We start from the raw sequence: 15338 nt of genomic DNA on the forward strand, positions 1-15338 counted from the left end.
AAATTTAATATGAAACTAAATAATTTCAATATTTTTCATTCAACTAATAAAATATCTTAGTTGAGATAATATACCATATAAATTCCAAATAATAACTTAAATTTTACTATTTAAAATAATACAACTAAATAACATTCAAGTAAATGTAATTTTTAACTTGATATGCGATATTTTTTCCTATTTATGTTGCATTAAATTGTTTGATATAGAATACTTCTTTTAAGTTATTTAATATGTTACACTTTTTCCATTCATGGGTTAACCAACAATAAGGTATATCAAATTGTCTATTTTATCCACTACTTAATATGATTTTCAAACTTCAACATAAGGTATATCAGATTATATGTTTCATCCACTACTTGAATAGAATTTTCAAATCTCAACATAGGAATCTCATAAAAAAATTGAAAAACTTATGTTACTAAATGTATATAATAAGAAAAAAAATCAATAATATGTTGGAATTTAATATATTTTATAAAATTTATAAAACAAATGAAAGAATAATAATGAATGTACGAAATCAAAATTTATCTTTTTTCCCTTAATATAAAGATTTCATAAAACATAAAGATAATTTTTGAATTCATAGGTAATACAATAATTTTTTTCAAATATTTTTCATAACTTTTTTAGTTTTACTAACATAAGTAACAACGATCTCCCAATAAAATATCATTCCCGTCAAATCATTGATGCATTCTTTATTTCTTCCAAAAATATGATCGTGATTATGACTCAAATTTTGCATATGCAAAACATAATATGCATTTTCAAATTAAATGTAAAATGAAAAAATAAAAAAAAATTTCAACATACATTAAAAATAATTTTCAAATGAAACAACAAATAACTATCAAACAAATAATTAGCAAAATATATCATGTATATCTATGTCCTTCCAATATTAATATAAATAAAATAGAAGGCCAATAAAAAATAATGAAAAATATATCATGTATCCATGACCTTTCAATATTAATACATACACAATGAAAAAATAAAATAAAAAAGTAAAAAATGCAATAAAAATGTTTTTCAAATGAAACATCAAATAAACTACTTGAGAATGAAAAAAAAATATACAATGGTAAAAATATGATGATTGTGTTATAAAAGAAAGAAAAAGTAAAGAGAACAAACAAGACAATATGAAATGAAGAAAAGAATCATTCATAAATATTTACTTATTTCCCTCATGCATACAATCTTTAAGACTACAGAGTCTAATCTTGTGTATCAATTATTCAAAAACTTATATTGGAAATGACTTTGTAAAGAGATCTATTAAGTTGTCACTTGAGCGAACTTGTTGAACATTTATATCACCATTCCTTTAAAGATCATGAGTAAAAAACAATTTGGTAGCATATACTTTGTTTTATCTCCCTTTATGTATCCATCTTTCAATTGTACAATATATACATGCAACATTATTTTCATATATAACTTTTGATGTCATTTTTCCAAAAGTTAAACCACAAGTTTCCCGTACATATTGAATCACAAATCTTAGCCAAACACATTCACAACTTACTTCATCTAATGCTAAAATTTTAGTATGATTAGATGAAGTGGTTGATACGGTTTATTTTACAAATCGCCATGAAATGGTTGTACCACCACTTTTTAAACAAATATCCTATTTTTGATTTACCATTATGAGGATCTAACAAGTAACATACGTTTGTGTAACCATTTAATTCTAGTTTACGAATATTTGAATACAATAACCCCATATCCATTGTACCTTTAAAATAACAAAAGATTTGTTTAACTTCATTCCAATATCTTCGTGTAGGTGAAGAACTATATCTTGCTTACAAATTAATAGAAAATAATATATCAAGTCATGTATAATTAGCAAGATACAATAGTGTTCCTATAACACTAAGATATGATATTTTGGGACCAAGTATTTCTTCATTATTCTCTTAGGGTTTAAGTAGATTTTTGTTAACATCTAAAGATCTTACAACCTAGGAGTGCATAATGGATGTGATTAATCCATATAAAACCTTTTAAGCATATTTGTTATGTAAGCTTCTTGATGTACAAGAATTTCATTTTCTAAATATTCAATTTGTAGTCCTAGACAAAACTTTGTCCTTCCTAGATCTTTCATTTCAAATTTTTTCTTTACGCAATCTATTGTTTTTTGAAAGCACTTTAGAAGTTCCTGTAACATCCTGAAAATTTTTACCAATATAATGATTAATTGTTATTATTATTTTTATATATGGAGATTAATTTCTTAGGATTATTTTAACAAATTAAATGGGTTTTATAAAGAATTTTAGATGTTTTTAATGAATATGAATATTTTAATAATAATTATTTACAAAAGAATATTTTATATTTTAGTAGCCCAGAACGGGCCATTCCCAAATTGGAATTGACCGTTCCAAACTACTAGAATGGCATATAAATCTTACATCGAAACGGGCCATTCCAAAACATGATTTTATGAGCAAAATTTGAAATCAAAATGGGTCGTTCTAATTTAAGAACGGGCTGTTCCGGTACATGATTTTATAAGCAAAGTTCGAACCTAGAACGGGCCGTTCTGATTTAAGAACGGGCCGTTCCAGTTTTGGAACATGTCGTTCTGGTTGCGCCCTGATACCTATAAATAGAGCGTTTTGCACTCTCTAAATCTCATTTTTTCATTTTCTAATTTTTTTCCTCCTTTCTCTTTAAAGACAAAAGGGAACCTAGAGGGGGCGACCAACAAGATTTGTCTCCTGCTTATCGAGGTAAGGGGGGAGTGAGAAATCTTTTCTAGGTGTGAAATATATATTGGATAGTGAGATTGGCTCCCAATCCTATGTTTTTTTGTATTTAAAAATAAATGTATAATTTTAATATCTCTATGGGTTCCTATGAGAAACCCTAAGAAAATGCATTTGTAATTATAAGAGACAATTATATGATAAGATGTTTATTGTATGAATAAGAATGCTCTGTGGGTTCTTGAGAGCACCCTATGAGAAATAGACATATTTTCAATAATTTCTGTTTTACCTTCTGATTGTTTTATTGTACTCCTTGTTGTATAAGATGTATAAATGTGTATTGAATTATGCAAATAGATGAGTTTTAATACGAAATAAACTGCTCTGTGAAGATTGTGAATGAAATGTGATAATGAAATGTGATGATGCGATATGACCATGGGAAATGATAATGTGATATGAGAATGCATAGAATCTTGATTGACATGCATCATTTGCATAAGTGTTTTAAGGGTATGATATGGAATACACCGCCAGAGAAGGCCCCCTAGTGTAAAAGCTTTGGGATTAGTCCTTGGGGATAGCTCAGTTTGGAAGTCCTAGTCTCATCCATTGTGTGCATGGGATGTATCTTGCGCGACTTAACTATCCCGACGAGACTCTAGTAGTATATCCTTCTAGTGAGAGTGCGTAGAGGGCATGACCCGGCATGTACTCCTAGACTACTCTTCATGTATTACTAGCGGCAATATGTCATGTGATGTTTTACTGGCGCCACATGCATGATAATATGTAGTCCGTGTCCATACATGTGCATTTTCAATGTTATATAATAAATTGATATTTTTATGTCTTGGATGAGTGAGACGTAGTATTGTTATTAATATATCTATGTTATACCTATTTTGTTTGTGTTTGGCTATCCAATGTATATTTCTACACGATGAGCCAGAGTGAGACGTTTCTCACTCCTTTTTCTTTTGTTGTTTTTCTTTGATTATTATACAGGTGATTATCAACATGAGGCTGAGGATGTAGGTGATGAAGCTTAGGTTTCAGAGTTGGGCTTTGCTTTGATAGAAAATGTAACATCGGGACATAGATAGAATTAGAATATGATGTTGTTTATGTTTTATTAAAGTATATATTTTGGAAATTTAAATTTTTATTCTTTGTAATTTTATTTGCTATTTGGATTAAGTACATGAATGTGAATTCTCTACTCACATGATTATTGGAATTTTCGTTTCAATTTTAAATACTTTTTTTTATCCAATAAGATATTTCTTTTTATTATTATTATTATAATATATATATATATACATATATATATATATATATACATATATATATATATATATATATGTTGGGGTAAAAGGTGTCATAGTTCCAACAATGTTTGTGTCATCTATGTTGGTCCTAGTTTACACTAGTGGTAAAAAGGCTTTTAAAATTGTTATTTTCAACTTTTAAAATCAGTTCCGTAAGCTATTTTAAAAGAGCTGATTTTAAAAGTTAGACTTTTAAAATTTGTTAAATAATTGATTTTAAAAGTTAACTTTTAAGATCAATTGTTTTATAACCGGTCTTAAAAGTCCAGGCCCTGAAAAAAATTAAACTGGAACGGGTTGTTTCAGGTTGTTAAAAAGACTACTTGAAGAACAGACATCAGAACGACCCGTTCTCCTTGCAGTACAGGTCGTTCTCCCTAGAGAACGAGCCATTCTCCTTTCAGAACGGGTTGTTCTCCTTGAAGAACGGGTCATTCTCCTTGCAGAACGGGCCATTCTCCTTGCAGAACGGGCCGTTCTAGATTCAAAATTTATCCAAAATGAACCTGCAACAAAAATAGAGACAAGAGAAGAGCATGAGAAAATGAAAAGAGACACAAGAAGAGCATGAGAAGACGAAAATGAAAACGAAATTTACCTTATTGAAAACTTTAGAAAATGAGAACGTGAGAGAATAAAAAAAAGAATGGAGGGAGAGATTAAAGAGAATGAGAATGGAGGGAAATATAAAAGATTTCTGACTATACTTTTAAAATTGGTTATTTAAGAACCAATTTTGTATACTACATACAAAATCAGTTTTGAAATAACCAATTTTAAAAGTACTTTTAAGATCGGTTATTTTATGATCGATCTTAAAAGTTATGTCTGATATAACTTTTAAGATTGGTTCTTTTGTAATCGATCTTAAAAGTTGTGTTAGACATACCTTTTAAGATCGATCATAAAATAACCGATCTTAAAAGTACTTTTAAGATCAGTTAAATTTTAACCGATCTTAAAAGTGTTCATATTATTTACAAAATTGTCACCGCGTCACTTTTAAGATCGGTTACCTTGTAACTGATCTTAAAACTCCGGTTATAAATCTAATTTTTGCACTATTGTTACTAGAATCTAGAAGGGGGGTTTAAATAGATTTTATCCTAAGATGACTCAGCTTTCAACAATTCTTGATAAAAATCTACCAAGATATATAAAACTCAACCTTTACTCAATTTGATTTAAAAAAATAACAGTAGATTACAAGATTTATTACCAAAGTATCAGAAAATCAAAGTTAATGCAGCAAAATAATCATTTGTAATCAAGGTTGATTTTATATTACCTTTTTCTTAATCAATTTTAATTACAAGAATAATAACTAAAGTTTGTACTGCAATTAAAATTTCATATCTCACAAATCTTTAAATTCTTTAACCAAGAAATTAACAAGATTCTTAAAGATAAGGATAAGAAGATAAACAACACAGAAATTTATACTAGTTCAGCCATCCACTTGGCCTACATCCAGTTTTCCCTAATTTAGCACCCCACTAAATAAAAGATCATTCACTATAATATTGTTTACAAACACCTTTCACCCACAATATTACAAGAATTCAAACAAACATCAATCTTGACACCACAAGATTGTAACATACAAAATTTCTATACCCTATCAAAATTACTTGAGAAATCCTACTTAAGATTTCAAAATCTCTTATTAATACACCCTATCTCAAGAGATACACCATTCAAAACGAATACACAAGTTTAAAGATCAGAAAAAGATCATCTAATTTTGTGTAGATATTGATCTTTCATAATTGAATACACTTCTTGAATTTCTTCTTTCAAGAACTCATGTTCAATCTTTGCACTTCTTGATATTTCAGAAAAGAAAAGAAAAGTTATTAATATACTCTTTGTGTAATAAACCATATAATCAAATCCTACTAAAAACATATATAATTGCTAGTATCCATTAGGGATGACAATGGGACCCATAGGAATAGGTAGTAGTATATTCACCCCCACCCCACAGGATAAAAAGTTGTCTCGTATACATCCCATATTCGGCCGAGTACCCATTAAACGGATATCCATGAACTTTTTAAATATTCGTCAGTACCTATGAATATCTATAGAAAATTATGAATTTTTAAGAAATTAAAAATATAATTTATATTGCAAATAATTTTAAGTTTGTATTTGATGTCATTAAAATGTCAAAAATAAAAAAGTTGATGTTAATTTTTAAACTTGCATTTAACTTTACTTTTATTGATATTAAAAATAATAATAAAAATGTAAGATAATCAATAACTTAAAATATATCGATCTTATAAATAATTAAAAGTCTCAAATTATAAATTATAATAATCCAATATCATAATTCTAAAAGAAAGTAAACAAATTAAAATATATAAATCTTATGTGAATTTAATGTATAAAAAAAAGGGACAAGAACAAATCAAAACTAGAAAGCAGTGGACGCAACAATTGGAGAGAAGTAAACAACAGGGTTGACTTTAGAGAAGGATTTGAAAACGAAAAAAAAAAAAAAAAGAGCGAATTACCTGCGAGTGTTTCCCAATAAAAGTAAGCCCAAGAAAAAGCACATTTTTTTCATTCAAAAAGCAATAAATCTATTAAATTGAATTTCAAAAATGCAGATCAGAGAATTGCATACCTGTCGTCGCCAATGTAGAGCAGATTAGAAAGTCGGGATTCAGATTAATAAGATTTATTTACTCCCTTTGTGTAGTGCGTGAAAGTGTGAGTTATTGTAACTATGAAAGAGTATAATTTTAAGATGATTTGATTTTATATATAAGGGTATTTAAGAAAATTTATTAAACGATATTCGTAAGTAAGTATAGATCTTATCATACTTGCCCCCTTTTCATTTATATATAGGTGAGAAAATATCCATAACTGTTACTTGTGACTGTTCATTTAAACTATACATTTATTATTTGTAACGGATTTTATTAGTAGATATTTATGGATATGGATATTTTTTATCTTAGTATCAATTAATAATCACCAACTACTAATGCAAGCAAGATGCTCTTTTCTTAGCAATAAAAATCATAGTCCAAATCAAATTGGACTATTTCCATAACTAAGTAATGCCCGTAACTTATTAATTAACTCTGTCATGCAACATGTGTCTTTGTGGTTTTTGTGTCGAGTGTGTTAGTGTTGGTAGAATCTTACTCAATTAGCTTGTGTAAAATTAATTACATTACCGGCGTTCTAAGCACAAAACATTCAATAGTTAGCTCGTTAGCTATCTTCCATATTTGAGCATAATATTCTAGATCTCCAACATCATCACGAGGGCAGCCAATATATATGAAATGGAATTAAACCTTAATAAATGGGATTCAAACTAGTTTAAAGAAAAATGGATATATGGTTCTTGCACGTTCAGGATAATTAGTCTGGTGGTCAGGATTATGGGTAAGTACCAAAGTTTGAGCATTGCTATTGATTTATGTTTCTAATTTAAGAATAGTTTGATTTTAAATAATAGGAGATTCTCGGGACAAATGGACGGTCACAGATCGCATCATGTATGAACAAATTTTGCAAAAATGGAGTAGGTTTTGTATTCATGAAAAATGAGAATCCCCTCATGGTTGGATATTTTTTAACACTGGTTCGTATTCAAAGTTAATTATGCTTGCAGGTTAAATTGGAATCACAATTCACAAGAGAGTGTAACACCCAAGTCCACCCCAAAAACATATTGTAAATAAAAATCCAAATCTGAATGAGATCATGGCAGGTAGTAGATCCTTTATTTGAAAGTTTCATTTTCCTTTCATTTGTTCACTCGTTTCAATGGAAAATATATAACATTGTCCAATCAATATTACAGTATTAAAAAAATAATAATAATAATAATATACCTTCTCAAGGATGTAAAGACATGAGCCAATTGGAAGAGTTGGCAACAAATGTTGCATTTTCTTAATTTGTAAATCAATATAAGTGTGAAGGAAGATTAGAGTAAGATGAATAATTAAGATAAAACAAACTATCAAACACCAAAAGCATACCTTTATCTTTGAATTTTTCAAACGAATGATTCAGCTCTTTGTAGTTTGAATTAGTCAAGCCACTGCAACAAATATTAAAAATCAAAATGTACATATAACAAGGCATATACTAATGGAAGAAAAATTTGTATTGCATACTTTTTTGACAGAACTTTAATGCCGAGAGCTAAAACCAGTACACAAGAATATGCCCACGAAACAGAGTTTGGGATTTTGATCCATTTACTTCTCTAAACTGAACAAGCAAAGGATCCATCAAAGAAGTCCTCTGACAATACAAGCTAACCAGCTCAGTTGCTTAGAGTTTCACTAATGACTACCATTGTCATAACAACGTGTAAAGCAAATTCCAAATCCTCTGCGTCTATGTTATATCTCATTTATTATTTCAACAAATCGCAACTAATTTATCATCCACAATAACCTAAATTAATCTACTATTACCTATTCACGGATCAATTCTATTTCAGTCAACAAGTCACACAGTTTCCATAACTAACAAGCTAATAACCAAAATAAGAAAAGCATTGAAAACCTACTTGAACTTTGTCGGTAGTCGAAATCCAGATAAACATCAAAGGTTCGAACCCTAGCAAATGAAAATGTGTCAACTCTTTTAGAAAGGAAGCGCAATGCTAGGTTGGAGCAAACTCAGGAGCGAGAACGTCGATTTGCATCTTCGCGGCGCTGAGCTCGAAAAACTCGAAACTGCACCCGGTTTTCCCGTACGAGAGCTTGAAGGGAATGGAAGCCGATAAGGGAATCATGAATGTACAACAGAGAGAGAGAGCATACGTGAGATTTTGATTCAGTGAGATCATTGTGGGTGAGTGGAGTAGGAGAGGAATGAAGATGAGGATGGGTTATGAAGCTTTTCTTCTTTTTCATTCCCTTCGTAATCTATCTCCTGTGTTTTCCCTCCGTCTAAGAGTCATCCTAAGCCCATTCCAATTCAATTTTACTCATCACTTAGGTTACTCCAAATATGTTACCACAATTCATAATTATCTTATTAATAAATATTAAATATATTTTTTTAGTTTAAAAAAATTTAAGTACTTTCTCAAATATAATTGGTGTTATTCTTTTATTAAAATTGAAGATTTATTTGATAATACACATAAATGTATATTAATGAAATTTGTATTATGCACTTGCATAATATTGAAATAAAATTTTAACTTTAATTAAAGAACAATACTACCTACATCTAAGGAACTATAACTAAGTTTTGTTCTACATATAATATATAATTAAAATTTATAGTAAATTATATATAAAAATACTATATAGTTAAATATATAAATTAGATTTTAAAATAATTATATATAAATATTTTTAAATATATTAATTATATTTAAGATTTATGATAAATAATTTGTATTGTAAAAAAATTATTTGTTGGTAATTTATTTTACAATAATAATATTTAATTAATAAATAATTATGATAAATAAAAATCAAATTATATAAGAAATTAAAAAAGAATTTACAAATTTTGTCGTTGAAGAAAAATTTTCAATATCATTATTGCACAAGATAAAGATTCGTATTTCTTTTTTCAATACCAGCATTTGAACCCTGTCCCTCAAGGTATTGTTTTTCAACAATTACCAATCAAGCCAAGACTGCCAGTGGATAAAGATTCGTGTTTAATATATAAGGATTGATTTATTAATTTTTATTTTTATTTTTGAATAAATATTATTTAGTTTTAGTTTCTGAATTTTTTTTAACACTTGAAATCAGAATATTAATAAGAGAAAAAATTGAAAAGTAGAAGTAAAAATCAATAGAAGTTCATGGACTAAAATTAATAAAATATATATATATATATATATATGTATATATATATATATGAACTAAAAATAAAGGTTGACAAGAGTTTAATAACTAAAAACATGTATAATTTTATTAATAATGTAAAATAATAATAATAATATACTTATTAATTTTTCCAGTGGAAAATGATGAAGACTACTCGCCAGGTGGTATCAATGTTTTTATTATAGTATTTTTTAAGTATCTCTATAATTATTAATTTAGCAACTATTCATTTATATTTTATATAAAATAATTACTTTAAAACTAAATTGTTTGGCCTTTCTTACTTGAATAAACCAAAACTATTCGAAAAGATCAAGATAATGTTTTTAAGAATCATATTTTAAGTGAATATTTCCTAGTACAAAAATTTGAAGGAAAAGTTTATGATGTGTATTCAAAATTTTTAAGCATCAATTTAACCTTCTTTCTTAATGAGTTTATATTTCAACATTATCTAAAGTCCAAGGCCGAACAACAAAATAATGATCAAAGATGTCATTACTGAAAACTTTCTCGTGATTTTGTGGTAGGTCAAATTTAACCATGAAGAAACCATGGCCCATATCTACTATATTTAAGTGTCCTATTAGTTTCTAGATCATTCTTAACCAATATCTCAAATTGAGAAAATTGAGACTCTTACTCAACAACTTAACAAAAACAACATACTTCCAAGGTTTCCATAGTTCTTGAAGAACCGTGTCATCCACAAAGCACTTTAGTTTCGAACAATCTCCTTCAAACTCAATTTCGAATTTGTTTGTTGCGATTTGATCAACTTTCTCCCTTCAAGGCATCACTGGTTACTGCCCTATCATTTTATCCCAAAACGAAACCTCTAGCGTGTTTTCACCTCTCTCTCTCCATCATGTGGTTTAGGTGGTGGCAGTGCATCGTGTTTCTCTAAAGTAGGATCTCATTAGCTTGACACCCTTCTACCCTAAATTATTTTAATATAGTAATATTAAGAAAATATCATTCTTTCATAATTAAAAGTTTTTCACACGCAAGCTAAAAGGGTTCACGTGTCTTGTCTCAATGAATAAAACTTTGATCAATAATAAAAAAGAGTTTCAAGGGAAAAAATTGCCTAGGCACAATCGCCTTCACAAGTTCTGAAAGTAAAGCATAAAGAAAACATAAATGTTATGTCCTTAAATCCTTATGTCACACTTTTCAGAGAAACATCCATACTTCCATCACATTATAAAATTGAGGCCTAAGTCTCACCTCTTTCAAACTCAAACTCATTTATCTTATCAGTTTCTACATCTAGCATTTAACCTAAATAAGAAAACAAATCAACAAGCAATAGGAGTGAAAATATATCTCACACATCTTTAGCCACCTACAAGAAATATGGATAATACCTAAAACACCACAATTATGTCTCGTGTTAATTCATCACATTCATCTCAATCTCAACAATCCATTCAACACATGAATCTCAAATCACTAGGAGAGGATAGATAGACTCGGGTTCACTGATTGGTCCGTAAGCCCGCAAACTTCATTAATAACAAACCCTTTTTTTTTCAAATTCGTATAATTATGTTTAATTTTCTAATTCGATTCGTGAAGTTTGTGGACTTGGCAAACTTAATCTATAGGCTTGTAAAACTTTAATATTTAGTTGTGTATTTAATATTTTAAATTATTATGATATTAAAATCATGTTTAGTTGGTATGTATTTGCTTTTAAATTATTTTTAAGACATGTTCATATTTTCATTATTGAAAGTTTGATACTGTTATAACATAAATATTGATGAAAAAATTTATTTTAACATTTTAATATTTAGTATTTAAGACCATTTAAAAAGTTGATAAATTTTAGTGTGATGGAATTTAGCTTATAAATAAAAAAGATTTTTTCTTCTCCTAATTTTGTACACTTATTCTTTTAAAAATATATTCTTTTGAATCATTATTTAAACTTGTGGACTAGTCCATTTATCCTCAAGTTTTGATGGGTCAAATACAGACTTGAAAAATAAGTCCATTTATTTTGTAGACTAAACTTGTCCGACCTATATAAAATGTGAGTTTTACAGATTATGCCTGAAATAGGTTAGACCAGTCCTTATACTTAACCCTACAAACCACACATTTTTAAAACTTAAAGACTCATGCGAATTGAAACTCTTAATTTTATATGGATGTGGTACCAATCTTAAAATCACACAAGGCGCTCGAAGTCGAAGCAATCTAAGAGCACATGGACAAAAACACAAGGCTACCAAACAATGGTCACCTGTCTCAACACGATCCACTCTCACTAGAAGGAATTCTATTAAGAACCAGTCAGCGTATCACAATTGCACATGGTTGCCTCCCATCTAATGTTAGAGGTTTTCCAACATAACACTCTTGTGGCCAAGATGGAAGACCATAAAGACCTTTCTTCATAAAAACACATCCTCTTTCAAACAAACTATACATGTATGCATAAACTCCAAACACATCATATCAAACACTAACAAGTGCAAATGCACAACACCATCTCATCTTCATCACATAGCTAGACTTCTATGTATGGACTTCTCAAATGACCATGCCCTACCTAAATTTTCTTGTTGCCAAACCTCTACTTGAATGTCCTTATATCAATATCATCTCACAATATGTCAAACATCTCAAATGTTGCACACAAGGTTCTTAAGTCAAACAACAACACATCTTATTTCATATATCTCATAATGTTATCTTATCACACCTTATCACTCACATTACGCATAAATGTCTCACACATAAATATCAGTATCTCATGAAGTTTTCACCATATCACGCATGAACATCACAACTCATATCAATACATGACACAACACAAAACTGCATATCACACATAAAGTTCTCATCACAATGCTTATAACATCTCATATTGCATATATGGTTTTTCTCATGATACTTAAACATCTTTTTGCACAACATCTCATAGGTTTTCTCATCAATCCACATAAAAGCATTTCATCTCACATTTATCTCATACTTCTCAAACTCAGTAGCATTCTATAGTTTCTTATCTCTTTATTAGTTATTATTCTTATATCTTCTTTCTAATTACACAATTGTGGCTTTTTACTCACTTTTCTTTTCTTCCATTCATTATTCTAGGCTTTCTTAACATTAAACACCTTAAGTATTATAATGTTCACTCTCAACCAACGACCTTGTTCCCGGTGAGGCATCCCTTGAGCCTAACACAGAGAGGTTAAAGGCCTCTTTGTCGCATTCATGCCTAACGTGGTTGGGTTCATCCTCAGTGAGTAAACTCTCAAAATTTGACTTCAAATGGCATCCAACAAGACACTATTCTCGCCCAACATCAAAAGGACTAGGACATCTCATTGACTCCCGCACCTGGTTGGTATCATCCCACATCCAACATAGAAAGGATAAAGGCTTTTTGCCCTTATCGCGCCCAACACCATAATCCTTTGTTTAAAGCAATAGTGAATTCTACACTTCATAGAATTGTGATTTGGGGTTCTACAACCCCTCTAATCCATCTCAACACTTATCATCTTCATTTATTTTTTGTTAATTGCTCTTAATTCATGCATAATACACTTACACAACACTAATTTACGAAAATTCCAATTCACATCAAAACCTCAATCATACAAAATCCCTAATCATACAAAACCCCCCAAACATCACATCGCCCAAACCCTTATAAATTCAACACTTAAAAAAGTTCAATGAATCATCTTATAACATCAATCTCGTATCAACAATCAATCATCAAACATAATCACTTATAAAAACCTAAAGAGGCTCAGAGATCATCTCACTACCCACACCCTCATACATGTCCACAAGGTGAGACATTCCCAATCCCCATTTTACCTTAGATGACAATCCTCAAGGCAATAGGCACGACCTCCATAGTTTGAAGCTATTTCATGTGTTCCACATGGGTTATCCTTTAGGGCTTCCTCTATGATGTGTCACACAGATCCATTGGATTATCATGCACCATTTGCATTTTTATCTCCCCTTTGATGTGTGTTTTGCAGACACTCTCAAGGTTTCTAAAAAACTGATGATGTAACCTAAACCCTTCTTATTAATAAGACTTTGAGTTGGGCTCAATCCAAACTCAAAGGCATCCCACAAAACCACAGCCTATCTTTTTATTTTAATAATAAGTTAATAACATTCATCACTTATATTTTAAGTTTTATTAATTAATTAATTTAACTCATAATATAAATATTATTAAAATAATTTATCTTCAAAAAATAGGATGTTACACTTTGCATTCTCCATCCTTCTACAAAGAGCAATTTAAGTGGGCGTTTACTTTAAAATAAAGAATTCTTTTCTATTAACCTTATTTTAGTTCAATACTTTTTTGTCATAATTTTTGTTTTGTTATCTACCATTGATTATGTTGTTCATTTATAAATAATACAAATTTGTTTCATGCCATTAAAGATGCATTTACAACCATTAAATATATCCTTTTTTTTAAATAAATTAGAAAAGCTAATAATATGCAATGAATAGAAAAATACTAATAATATTAAACCTAATAATGAAATTCCTTATTGACATTCCACCTCAAATTGACTTGGTTGATCAAGAAGCATCAATTTGCTAATAACAAATTGATGTCAAGGATGAGATACAACCATTGTAAGGATATCTACAAGTTGAAGTTGTGATATTACATGATAAAGAGGTATAATATGAGCATCCAATGTTTCTCAAATAAAATAGCAATCCACCTCAATATGTTTTGTGTGTTTATGAAAAAAATTGGATTAACAGTTATCTAGATGGCATATTGTCGCAACCGAGATTGCAACGGGACAACGAAAATAAGGTAAAAAAATATGAAGTCGCCACCAATATTTATTTTTATGGAAAAACATTAGAAAAACCACAAAGTAGAAAATGGTCTACAAAAATCAAATTTTTGAGTTCGAAAGTCGATTACATGTAAGGAAGGCATTAGCACCTCACAACGTTTGTCCTAAGACGATTACCTTTAATTAATTAAACAAATTATTTATAATTTATAAAATATTTATCTCACCCTAAATTAATTAAAATTAACTATAACAATCAAATGTATTTTATTTAACTAATGCATTTATTTTATAAAAATCAACATTATTATATTTATGTTGAATATTGTGGTAATATTTTTTTTATATTAAATTATATTTTAAATTTTAAATAAGAAAGACTTTAAGATGATAAATTGTCACAACTTGCATCTTTAACCTTTAGAATCAAGAGAATGTCACATTCAAATAATCCATTTTTTAAAATGATAGACATCACTAATATAAATGAAGAACCCCATACTTGTTATTATTATTATTATTATTATTATTGTTATTATAGTAACTATTACTATTATCACTATTACTATGATTATAATTATAAGTATTATATTTATTATTATTATTAATAAT

General features: G+C 28.8%; 1 long non-coding RNA gene across 1 annotated transcript; it reads right to left on the bottom strand.

The window, feature by feature from the left end:
- Window positions 1–5482: 5482 nt before the first annotated feature.
- LOC145952714 (uncharacterized) lies at window positions 5483–9102 on the bottom strand. Its single transcript, XR_014430231.1, has 2 exons — window positions 8622–9102; window positions 5483–8144 (listed from the first exon to the last, which is right to left on the bottom strand). It is a non-coding gene; the product is annotated as an uncharacterized LOC145952714 (long non-coding RNA).
- Between the last annotated feature and the right edge of the window lie 6236 nt (window positions 9103–15338).

This window comes from Cajanus cajan, chromosome 10 (assembly GCF_000230855.2).
Source record: "Cajanus cajan strain Asha chromosome 10, NIPB_CcT2T_4, whole genome shotgun sequence".
Classification (NCBI taxonomy): domain Eukaryota; kingdom Viridiplantae; phylum Streptophyta; class Magnoliopsida; order Fabales; family Fabaceae; genus Cajanus; species Cajanus cajan.